The sequence below is a fragment of the Scyliorhinus canicula genome, chromosome 15 (genome assembly GCF_902713615.1).
Source record: "Scyliorhinus canicula chromosome 15, sScyCan1.1, whole genome shotgun sequence".
Lineage (NCBI taxonomy): Eukaryota > Metazoa > Chordata > Chondrichthyes > Carcharhiniformes > Scyliorhinidae > Scyliorhinus > Scyliorhinus canicula.
Genome location: NC_052160.1, coordinates 25,831,045 through 25,844,283, shown reverse-complemented (window position 1 = coordinate 25,844,283; position 13,239 = coordinate 25,831,045).

Below are 13,239 nucleotides of genomic sequence, written 5' to 3'. Positions count from 1 at the left end.
CATCAAAATCTCTCACTGTCTCCCTTCCCCCTAAACATTCCACAGTCTCCCCCATCAAAACCTCCCTCAAACCTGTGTTCTCCTATAAATCTTTTTCCCAAAACCTCTGTGTTGCACCTGAAACCTTCTCTACAAAACCTCCCAGTTTCTCCCCTCAAAAGCTTTCATTCAACTCCCCACTGTCTCCCCTCAACCTCCCACAATATCTTGCCATTAGTCTCCTCCATACCTTGCCACTGGCACCCCTAGTTCACCTGCACCTCCTCCTCGCCTGCACTCACCCACAATCGCCCACATTCCCCCTCCACCCCACCATTTTGTGCCCTCCCCCGGCCTCTCCCACAACACCTCACCTCAACACCTTGTACACCCATGATTCCCCAGCAACAAGACCAGTGTGCCCCAACTCTTTCGTCCAACAACACTTCTCCTACTCCTCCTTCACCAATTCTTCCCCACTTGCTACAACCTCCTGTTCATTGCTGCCTCCTCTTGTTACATCCTTTGCCCAACTCCTTTGTTTTCCCTTCGCCCCAGCCCTGCCTCTGCTTTTGATTTCTTGCCACTTTGTTGACGTGGGGGGGGGTGAGACAGTGTATGGTCCTCCGAATACATGTGTGAGATAGAGCAGCCTGCTGTTCTTCACCTTTTAACTTTTAAGTTGATTGAAGAGAAATTATTTATCCTCCTCTCTGATGCAAGTTATGACACTTGTTCCTCTACACTTCAGTGTCTATCTGATTAATTTTCGAAGCTCTTAGTGCAAGCAATTCTACCCTCAACTGTTGTCTTGCAGATGTTATCAGGAAATCTTACTGCTTTGCATATATTGGAGAGGAAGGTTTCCCTGCCCAGTGTCAGGACAAACCAGAGTCATTTGGTTTGAAATGTTGCAGTATCTGATCTAATTTCAGGTTGGGAGGAAAGTGCCTGATCTAATTTCAGGGTTGGCTTTGTGCAATGTCCATTTATGTACAACAGTAATGCTGAATATTTCTGATGAGTGTTTCTTTGTTTATGCTTTTAAAGGCCATCTTGTCACACCTACAGATTACAAGCCGAGTGTTGCAAATTATTGCTCTGGTTTGTAAAAGATGCTTTAAAATGATGTCTTGGCAGTCTGTAGTGTAGAATGCAGTAAGGGAAGTAGATGTAAATAGTCCAGTTTAAAAAAAAATAAAAATAAATCTTTTTGTTTGCAGAATTTTAAAATGCTGACTTGTACAAGAATTTGAAAGGAAAGCAGGAACAGTTTATTAATAATATATACGGTATGGTTATGAGATACAAAAATTGAAATACTGGTAAATTTATTAAAAGTATTCTATTTATTGTGAATAGTATACCAGTAGCAAATATTTAAGACATCGTGTGTGTGAGTGAGAGGTTACAAATGCTTGCTAATTTGAAATGCTAGTTTTGCTTCTTGGTTCCTGAAGTTTGGGCAGTAAAACTTAACTTCAGTTTCTTAAAAGAATTATTAACAAATTAGAACAGATGGTGGCTGCTGATGTGTGACCCATTGCGGCTTTTGGGACAAACACAGTCAAGCTCATTCAGTGAGGCACTTGTGCAGCTCCTGGTTTAATTTGATTAAAACTTGGAAAACTTGGGTCAGCACAATAGAAGTAACTCTTGGTACTGGTTTATTCCGCATTTATTTTTTGTGGCAGTGTGTCAGGTTTGCCTCAGTGTTGCCACTCTTGCATCAAAGCCCTCCTCTGCAGACTTGAACACATCATCAAGGCTGATGCTCCCGGGTGAATGCTGCACTATCAGAGGTGCAATCTCCTGGATGAAACATCAAATCAAGGCTCCGTCTTCCCTCTCCAGTGGATGTGAATAATCTGATGTTCCAATTTGAAGAAAAGCAGCATATTTCTGCTGGTGTCCTAGTCAATATTTAGCACAAAAGTCAGTTTTGACATTTATCAGGAATTCTATGCGATAAATGGGCGGCCATCTCTGTGTTGCTTTTTGGCCACAGAGGTGCAGCTGTGCTTTCTTTGCTGTTCTCTGACTCTCACTGTCTCTAATTGCAATCTATTTTGTGTAGAAGAGTGGGCGGTGTAGGGAAAATTGATGTTGTAAACTAAAGCCAGCGTGGAATAGCTTTAGAGAACACACTGCGTAAATTAAAACAAAAACAGAAGATACTGGACTTTCTCAGCAGGTCTGACAGTATGCGTGGAGAGAAAATTATACAATTTACAGTGCAGAGGGAGGTCATTCGGCCTATCGAGTCTGCACCGGCCCTTGAATAGAGCACCCCACTTAAGTCCACGCCTCCACCCTATCTCCATAACCCACCTAACCTTTTGGGTTAACTAAGGGCAATTTATCATGGCCAATCCACCCAAACTGCACATCTTTGGACTGTGGGAGGAAACCGGAGCACCTGGAGGAAACTCTCGCAGACACGAGGAGAAAGTGCAAACTCCACACAGACAGTCACCTGAGGCTGGAATTGAACCTGATAGATACCCTGGAGCTGTGAGGCAGCAGGGCTAACTACTTAGCCTGCTGCCAACGATGGAATCCAAAAACAGGAGGGGTGTAATCTTAAACTTAGAGCTAGGTCGTTTCGGAGTGAAATCAGCAAGCACTTTATATCACAAAGGGGGTGGAAACCTGGAACTCAGGAGAGGCTGTGGACGTTGGGTCAATTTAAGATTTTCAAGATTTATTAGATAAGATTATAGAGGGATAAGGCGCAGATGTGGGTAAATGGAATTGACGTGCAGATAAGCCAACATCTGATTGTATAGTGGAATAGACTTGAGGGGATGAACAGGCTTGAAGGGATGAACAGGCTTCACCTGTTCTTATGCCCACTTCCATACATGAAGATGATACTCGAGAAGAGAAACCATTTAAGCTTTTATTTTTAAAAAAACCACGAATATGTTGGCTGATGGACCCATTGCATACTATTTGATTGTTTGAAATAATGTTTCTTGTCACCTGAAATACTTGAGAATGTCCAACAATTTGCGCATGATCGCACTTCATACCTTTCCAAACTATATTAGAGTTGATGTCACTTTACGGGAGGAGATATTGTTTTAGAATTATTTGCATTTATGCAGAGTGTTTTATGTTGAAGTCTCTCAAGTTACTAAATAGTTTGCTACATTTCTGAGTGCGGTTTTGTTTATGTAGCCCTTTTTGATTTCTGATGGTGTATGTTATTCAAGACCAATAATTTCAACAATGGCTACATAGAGTTTGACACATCCAGGTTTTCAACTACCTTGAAATCACAAGGCTAGAAAGCAGTTAAATTTTTTTTTTACTTTAGCCAGGTGCGCTGGTATGTAGACATTAATTATTGAAATTACATGGGTTTTCATCAATTACAGAAAAATATCCCAGCTAATCTGATCTTTTTGGACTTGGCATCTCTAAATGTACCAAATGTTTTACGATGCCCAGGGGTGGTTAGCACTGCTGCCTCACAGCTCCAGGGATCCAGGTTCAGTTCTGGCCTCGGGTGACAGTGGAGTTTTCTCCCCATATCTGCGTGCGTTTCCTCTGATTGCCCAAGTTTCCTCCCACAGTCCAAAGATGTGCAGGTTAAGTGGATTGAGCATGGTTTTTCAGGCGGTGGCAGCCTTTCCTAGATTTCCTGGCAGAATGGTAGGGAAAAAGGCCAGCAGCAGCAGCAGCCCGGGGGTTGGGGGGGGGGGGGGGGGGGGGGATTGTTTTCTGTGGGTTGGGTTGATTCTGTGGGTTGGGTTGAAGGGACGTGTACATGTGTTCTTTGTTTATGGCGGGTGTTAATCTATTCTTCTTTGTATTTACTGCGGGGGGGGGGGGGGGTTTGCTCTTTCTTGTTTTTCTTAGTTGTTAATATTTTTTGTTATTGATAATTTGTGAAAATCTGAATTAAAATTATTTTTTTTTAAAAGTGGATTGAGCATGATAAATTGGCCCTGAGGGTCCAGAACGTTGGGTGGGGTTACTGGGTTACAGGAATGGGATGGAGGCGTGGGCTTAAGTAGGTTGCTTTTTCCAAGGGCTGGTGCAGACTCAGTGGCCAAATGGCCTCCTTCTGCACTGTATGGATTCTGTGATTTTGTAACATCAACAACATCACATCAGTAGGATTGTAAAATAATTTTGAAAAAGCACCGGCAGTTCTTCTTGTGCAGTTTTATTGAGCTGACTTCCATAATCATGTCTGAATGGCTTTGCAGCTGCTTCCTTTTTATGCACTTGTTCAGAAGCCTTGATTTTTATATCTAGCCCATAACAATATCCTGCCAGTGTTTTTACTTTGAACAACGTCTTCAATCCATCTGTTTGTTTTGTACCATTTCCAGGAGTTTATGTTGCACAGCATTTTACTGCCCAATTGTATGTGTCTTTTTCTATTTCCTTCAACTTGTTTTTACTTTCTATTTCTTCATTCCATCGTGTCTTTGTGTGGAAGTTTTCAGAGTGTTTGGCACAATATAGTTTTACTCTGTCCCCTCCTTCTGTGTAATTTACTTAATATCATAATATAATCCAGTCCATTGATATGAAGGTAAATGTGCTCTAACCAGCTGTTTCAAGGTTATAGCTGCAAACTGTACTTTGTATCAGGACCGTAAAAACATATTTCTTGTTCAGCCTCCAAAGATTGATGCAGTGTTCTACTGATATTTACTAATTACAGCACATTATGCAAATATCAAAATGAAAAGTAGGCACAAAGACTTGCTTGTTCTTCACATATCTCATTGGTTTCACTTGGCTTCAACATCTGCCATTGCCCCCAATGTCAGGATGGAAGGACTTTGCCTGACATCTTTGTGGTGAAGTAGATAGTTAGAATGTGTTTCGAGAGTGACGTAAAGTGACCTTCCTCACTGGGGAGATGCCTGATCTCTACATGATGGATTATACTGGTAACATTGAAACATAAGAACAGAAATGGGTCATTCTGCTGTCAGGGCGATTACAGGCATAAACATATGTGGCACAGCTTGGGATTGTTGTCAGTGTGTTTGGTGCACATATTAGATTAATACAAAGCAGTGATTTTTAGTGTCAAATCCCAGCATCAGTGCTGTAGAAACAACCCCATATATAATCTGCTGCTGCCTAATTAGCATCAAACAACCTCACGTGCGTGACATTTTGCCTGTGCTGGTACCTTTGGATGGGCTGTGGCCCTCAGCTGCTGAACCCACAGATCTCCTTGTTTGTTGGCCTTTTTCAACAGCAAGTTGTTTTTGTACTTGTGCTGCAGTCAGAATGAAACAATCCGTGTTCGGCAGTGTGTGTGTACTGGCCCCGTGGCAGGTCTGTAATTTCTATGTTCACAGTTTTCAGCAAACTTTGCGTTAATTTTAAGAGTAAGAAAGACCTTTTTTTAGTTGGACAGCTAACTGTCTACGTCATCAAATCACGATGTGTGCAGAATAGAGATGAAGTTCCTGGAGGACTTGGTTGATGCTGACCACTTTGAGCTGATATTGCAGAATGAGAAGTTAAGGCATTTGGGTGTGTTACTTTAAGTTTAAAAACAAAATCCAATTAAGGGGCAATTTAGCATGGCCAATCCACCTACACTGCACATCTTTAGGTTGTGGTGTGAAACCCACGCAGACATGGGGAGAATGTGCAAACTCCACACAGGCAGTGACCCGGGCCGGGATCTAACCGGGACCTCGGCACCGTGAGGCACCAGAGTGTTTTACAAGTACATGATGTGGAGATGCCGGCGTTGGACTGGGGTGAGCAAAGTAAGAAGTCTTACAACACCAGGTTAAAGTCCAACATGTTTGTTTCAAACACTAGCTTTCGGAGCACTGCTCCTTCCTCAGGTGAATAAAGAGGTATGTTCCAGAGACATATATACAGACAAATTCAAAGATGCCAGACAATGCTTCGAATGCGAGCATTTGCAGGTAATTAAATCTTTACAGATCCAGAGATAGGGGTAACCCCAGGTTAAAGAGGCGTGAATTGTCTCTCGCCAGGACAGTTGGTAGGATTTCGCAAGCCCAGGCCAGATGGTGGGGGATGAATGTAATGCGACATGAACCCCAGGTCCCGGTTGAGGCCGCACTCGTGTGCGGAACTTGGCTACAAGTTCCTGCTCGGCGATTCTGCATTGTCGTGCGTCCTGAAAGCCGCCTTGGAGAACGCATAACCGGAGATCAGAGGCTGAATGCCCTTGACTGCTGAAGTGTTCCCCGACTGGAAGGGAACATTCCTGCCTGGTGATTGTCACGCGATGTCCGTTCATTCGTTGTTGCAGCGTCTGCATGGTCTTGCCAATGTACCACGCTTCGGGACATCCTTTCCTACAGCATACGAGGTAGACAACGTTGGCCGAGTCGCACGAGTATGTACCGCGTACCTGGTGGGTGGTGTTCTCGCGTGTAATGGTGGTATCCATGGTTTTGGACAATGCTTGGCACAACATCCAGGGCCGAAGGGCCTGTTCTGTGCTGTACTGTTCTATGTTCTATGTCGATGATCTGGCACGTCTTGCAGAGATTGCCATGGCACGGTTGTGTGGTGTCGTGGTTGCTGTTCTGAAGGCTGGGTAGTTTGCTGCAAACAATGGTTTGTTTGAGGTTGCGCGGTTGTTCAAAGGCAAGTAGTGGGGTGTGGGGATGACCTTGGCAAGATGTTCATCTTCATCGATGACGTGTTGAAGGCAGCGAAGAAGATGTCGTAGTTTCTCCGCTCTGGGGAAGTACTGGACAACGAAGGGTACTCTGTCGGTTGTGTCCCGTGTTTGTCTTCTAAGGAGGTCGGTGTGGTTTTTTGCTGTGGCGCGTTGGAACTGTCGATTGATGAGTCGAGCGCCATATCCCATTTGTACGAGGGCATCCTTCAGCGTCTGTAGATGTCTGTTACGCTCCTCCTCATCTGAGCAGATCCTGTGGATACGGAGGGCTTGTCCATAGGGGGTGGCTTCTTTACTGTGTTTAGGGTGGAATCTGGAGAAGTGGAGCATCGTGAGGTTATCCGTGGGCTTGCGGTAAAGCGAAGTGCTGAGGTGACCGTCCTTGATGGAGACGAGTGTGTCCAAGAATGCAACTGATTTTGGAGAGTAGTCCATGGTGAATCTGATGGTGGGATGGAACTTATTGATGTCATCGTGTAGTTGTTTCAGTGATTCTTCGCTGTGGGTCCAAAGGAAAAAAATGTCATTGATGTATCTGGTGTATAACATCGGTTGAAGGTCCTGTGCGGTGAGGAGGTCTTGTTAAAACTTGTGCATGAAGGTGTTGGCGTATTGAGGTGTGAATTTGGACCCCATGGCTGTTCCGTGCGTCTGGTTGAAGAACTTGTTGTCGAAGGTGAAGACGTTATGATCCAGAATGAAGCGGATGAGTTGCAGAATTGCATCTGGAGATTGGCCGTTGTCGGTGTTGAGTACTGAGGCTGTTGCAGCAATGCCGTCGTCATGGGGGATGCTGGTGTAGAGTGCCGAGACGTCCATTGTGACGAGGAATGTTCCTGGTTCAACTGGTGCATGGGTACTGAGTTTCTGTAGGAAGTCCATTGTGTCGCGACAGAAGCTGGGCGTACCTTGTACGATGGGTTTCAAGATGCCCTCGATATAGCCAGAGAGGTTCTCACACAGGGTCCCATTGCCTGAAATGATAGGACGGCCTGGTGTGTTGGCCTTGTGTATTTTCGGGAGGCAGTAGAGATCTCCAATGCGGGGAGTACGTGGGATGAGAGCACGTAGGGTGCTCTGAAGGTCTGGATCCAAGGTCTTGATCAGTCTGTTGAGTTGGCGGATGTGTTCCTTGGTCGGATCTGCGGGTAACTGTTTGTAGTGTTCCTGTGTTGAGTTGTTGGTACACTCATTTGCAGTAGTCCGTTCTATTCAATATGAACGGACGAATTCTATTCGGATAGCAGGGTAGCATGGTGGTTAGCATAAATGCTTCACAGCTCCAGGGTCCCAGGTTCGATTCCCGGCTGGGTCACGGTCTGTGTGGAGTCTGCACGTCCTCCCCCTGTGTGCGTGGGTTTCCTCCGGTGTGCTCCGGTTTCCTCCCACAGTCAAAGATGTGCGGGGTTAGGTGGATTGGCCATGCTAAATTTGCCCGTAGTGTCCTAATAAAAAGTAAGGTTGGGGGGGGGGGGGGGGGGGTGTTGGGTTAGGGTATAGGGTGGATCCGTGGGTTTGTAGTAGGGTGATCATGGCTCGGCCAAACATTGAGGGCCGAAGGGCCTGTTCTGTGCTGTACTGTTCTATGTTCTATGACGGTAGCCCCTCTGTCTGCTGGTTTGATGACGATTGTTGCAGTTGGGTCTTGCGTTGCATTCAGCTTGGGTGATGTTCTGGGCTGTCTTGTGAAGCGACTGATGAAATCTGGCATTGACGCGACTCCGACGGTTTGAGCATACATGTCGAGTCTTAGGGCAGCGTCCTTCTGGAAGAGTCCAATTCGACTCTTTCCACTTCAGTTGTCGCACCGCAGATCTCTCGGTCTGTGTTCGGTCATGGTAGGCTCCTTGGTGTTCGCTGTCGGCCTCTTGGGTCTCTGGAAGAATTCAGAGCATCATTCGCCTGATGAATTCCTCCGTGTCTGCCGTGAGACTGATGGGGTCCATTTTGGTGGTGGTGCAGAAGTGAGCCCTCCGCTGACGACTTCAATTTCTCTGGTTGAAGGGTGTTAGTCGACAAGTTGACAATAGATTGCCCTGTATTATTTTGCACTGTGGTACCGGGGAGGCCTGGTTGCTGCTGGTGGTGATGCCGAGTTCTCAAGCTTCCTGTTCTTGGTGTGCATATAGATGGCATAGTATCGTTGTCTCATCTGTTTGGTGGTGTTCCCAGCTGGTCCTGCTGCGTCCTGAGCGCAAGTGAGAATATGGCCTCTATCTTGGTTTCAGGTTGTGTAGTCTGCTGTAGAGCTGGGTACGACGTGGTTAGGAGTGTGAGAGAGGTGTGACGGCAGAGTCTCTCGGCGTAGTCTGTGTTGTAGGTCGACTTGAGTGGGCTTGTCTGCTTTCTTACATCTTTGTAGAAACTTAATGTCAGTGTCTATATGCGCGATCTTCCTGGAGATCCTCTCCACTTTGAGCCGGCAGTTTGCGGTGTCGATGGTAGCCATGATGTGGAGATGCCGGCATTGGACTGGGGTGAGCACAGTAAGAAGTCTTACAACACCAGGTTAAAGTCCAACATGTTTGTTTCAAACACTAGCTTTCGGAGCACTGCTTCTTCCTCAGGTGAATGAAGAGATAGGTTCCAGAAACATATATATAGACAAATTCAAAGATGCCAGACAATGCTTAGAATGCGAGCATTTGCAGATAATTAAATCTTTACAGATCCAAAGATAGGGGTACTGTTTTACAAGTACATTTAAGGGTATAAGGAAAACTAGGGAAAGGAGTATGACCCATTAAGAACCACATGGGTAATTTTTGTGTGAAGCTGGAGGACATAAATAGGGTTCTAAATGAATACCTTGTGTCAGTGTTCACTGGTGAAAGGGCCGGTTTGGGTATAGAAATCAGGGTGAAGGGCTGTGATAAAATTAAATAAATTAACATAGACCGAGAGGAGGTTCTGAGTGGTCTGTCATGCTTAAAAGTAGACAAATCTGCAGGGCCAGATGAAATGTATTCCAGGCTGTTGAATGAGGCAAAGGAGAAAATAGCTGGGGCACTGGCAATCATTTTCAATTTCTCTCTGACCACAGGAGAAGTGCTGGTACCATTATTCCAGAAGGGAGGAAAGGATAAACCATAAACCACAGGCCAGTCAGTCTAACTTCAGTGGTTTCGATACGATTGGATGCAATTCTTTTTTTAAAATTTGTTTATGGGACATGGGCATCACAGGCTGTGCCAGCATTTGTTGCCCACCCCTAATTGACCTTGAGGGGGCAGTTAAGAGTCAACCACATTGCTGTGAGTCTGGAGTCACATGTAGGCCACACCAGGTAAGCTCGTTAGATTTTCTTCCCTAAAGGACATTAGTGAATCAGATGGATTTTTATGACAATTGACAGTGGTTTCATGGTAATCATTAGACTTTTACTCCAGATATTTTTTATTGCATTTAAATCCCATCACCTGCCGTGGTGGGATTCAAATCCAGGTCCCCAGATCATTATCCTAGGTCTTTGGATTACTAGTTCAGTAATTCTGAGAGACCAAATTAATCTGTATTTTGGAGAGGAAGGGATTAATCAAGAACAGTCCGCATGGTTTTGTTAAGGGGAGGTGTAGATGAGGGAAATGCATTTGACGTAGTCTACTTGGATTTCAGGAAGCCTTTTGATAAAGTCCCACATGGGAGACTGATAATGAAGGTAAGAGCCCATGAGATCCAAGGAAATTTGGCAAATTGGATCCAGAATCGGCTGAGTAGCAGGAAGCAGAGGGTGATGGTCAAGGGGTGTTTTTCTGACTGGAAGCCAGTGTCCAGTGGGGTCCCACAGGGTTAGTGTTGGGGTACTTGCTGTTTGTGGTTTAGATAAATGATTTGAACATTAATGTAAATCAATAAATTGCAGATTGGTGGGGTGGTAAATAGTGAGTAGGATAGCCTTAGATTACAAGAGCATATAGATGGGCTGGTTAGATGGGCTGATCAGTGGCAAATGGAATTCAATCCAGATAAGGTGATGCACTTGGGTAGGACAAACAGGGCAAGGGAATACATGATAAACGGCATTATCCTAGGAAGGAACGAGGAACTTGGTGCATGTACACCGGTTCCTTAAGGAAACAGAGTAGGTGGATACAGTGGTAAAGAAGGCATATGGTATACTTGCCTTTATTAGCTGAGGCGTGGAGTTTAAGAGCAGGGAGGTTATGTTGGAACTGTATAAAACATTGGTTAGGCCACAGCTATACTATTGTGAGCAGTTCTGGAATCCACATTAGAGGAGGGATGTGATAGCACTGGAAAGGGTGTGAAGAGGATATTTACCAGGATGTTTCCTGGGCTGGAGTGTTTTAGTTATGAAGAGAGACTGGATAGACTGGTGTTATTTTCCTTGGAGCAAAGGAGACTGAGGGGGGGGACATGATAGTGATGTATAAATCATGAGGGGGATAGATAGAGTAGATAAAAGAAACCTTTCCCCTTGGAGGGATCAGTTACCGTGGGGCATAGAGTTAAGATGAGGGGATGTGAAGAAAAACCTTTTCGCCCAGAGGGTGGTGGGTGCCTGGAACCTGCTGCCTGAAAGGGTGGTGGAGGCAGAGACCCTCATAACATTTAAGAAGTATTTAGATGTGCTCTACGATGCCAAAGCATACAAGGCTGTGGGCCAAGTGCTGGAAAATGGGATTAGAATAGTTAGGTGGCTGTTTTTGACTGGTGCAGATGAAATAGGCTGAAGGGCCTTTTCTGTGCTGTAGACTTCTATGTCTCTCTGACAAGAGCCTGCACTGAGGTCCTGCTCACTGACCCGCCGGCCTGGTATAATGCAAGGCTAAATTTCTCCCTACAGTAACCTCTCTTCCTCAGAAATGATCTAAAACAAAACAGCATCAAACTCTTTTGACGTGTTTGACATGAAAGGCCAAAGTACCTGAGCTTTTTATTATTTTTTCATGGAATGTGGGTGCCGCTGGCAAGGCCAACATGGCTTGCCCATCGTAAACACCTTTGGACTTGATGGCTCATTGTAATGGTTGGAAGGAACAACATTAAGTAGCAGAAATCTTGCTGCATGTGTTCATGGAAGCAGCCCCCCCTCAGATTTCACAATGCAGCAGCTTCACTGGGAATATTTCAGTCCAGTTGGGGAATACTAATTTTATTATTCGGTTGCTAAAATGCAGTCAGACAATTTCTCATTCATTGTAGAGTTGCACAAAAAGGTTACAGATTCTGAGTTTGAAATGCCTCGAGCAGTAATTCAATACCCGACTATTCTGTCATTGCACTGAAATAGGGTATGAAGACATGTCACTACAGTTCCCTTTCTCTAGGATGGCCTTTTCTTTTTAAGAATCATTCATTTACTGATTTCAGGATTTGAATTACACAGCAGGATAAACATTCATCTTTGTGTTTTCTTATTGGTTTAACATTGCTAATTACCAATTGCATTACTATTTGGATGGTCTGTTGGCGCTCGGATTAATAGAACATCCATTTTCTCTGCATTGTAGTACACCTAAACACAAGTTTATCCCCCCTCCCATATCTACTGGCTCAAACACTTCTTCAGTGCTTCCAGGATGTTTCATCTGGCTGAAATCCTTTGGATTTTCCTTTCAGACTGTTGAGCCCCATTAGGTAACTTCCTGTTGTCCTTTTCTGCTATTTTCTAATATTTTAATGGTTAGCATTTAGGGATGGCTTCTGGCAACTGCTGCCTCAACATGAAAGAGGTAGTAGCATCATGTAGCCAAAGAAACAACGGTTGTGCTGTTATTGCATTTAATAGTATTTGTATAAAATGCACTAAATTTGTGTACTAAAATGTGGAAGTGGTGCTGCTGTGGTTTGTTGGGTGGAGCTGCCTTCTGGTAATAGTGCCCATGTTCCTGGTGGTAAGGAACAACACTTCACATGAGATTGCTTACCTCCAGGACCAATATTCCCTCCAGTCTGGAAGCAGATGTAAACTGGTCTTTACACTCTTGGAAAACGTATATATTGTGTCTGTTCATTTATTCTGCCCTTGTTGCCAACCTCTGAGTGCACCCCGGGTAAAAGTGGAGTGAATTTGGAACGCAGGTACCCGCATAATGCACAACCACCCCCAGTGCAAGCAGTTCTGCAGTTTAAATGAGATATTTGTGCGTGCTTTATCTAAACACTGCAACATTGGTGTAGGCGGCATTATAAGGATAGTTTGCAAGCTCTGCTGCTGCTGCTCTGTGAATCATGTTTCCTTGCATATCTAACAGTTCTAACACTTATTCTATTCCTAATTGCATGCTTTTCTTCAAATCACTCTGTAGTGAGTTGGGCCATTTCTGGCAACCACCGTCCGTGTGAGACACCACCAGGCCAGTGTAGCACAAAGTTCAGTACACCAAGCTCCTGCTAATCTGGAGCATAAAGGTGCTTAGACTCTCCATGGTACCCACAGAACATTTTGTTTCCCACAAAAGCTAATTGCTGTGTATTTGTAGTGAAGCAATTTTCTTAATGTTAAATTTTACAATAATTCCTGTTGAAATTGCTCAAGTGCTATGTGGCCACTTATTTAATTAGGATTTCACTGATCTTAGTTCCTGCCCCAGTTGAATTCACCAAAAAGTAAATAAGGCATTATTCACCAGAGCTTGGCGACA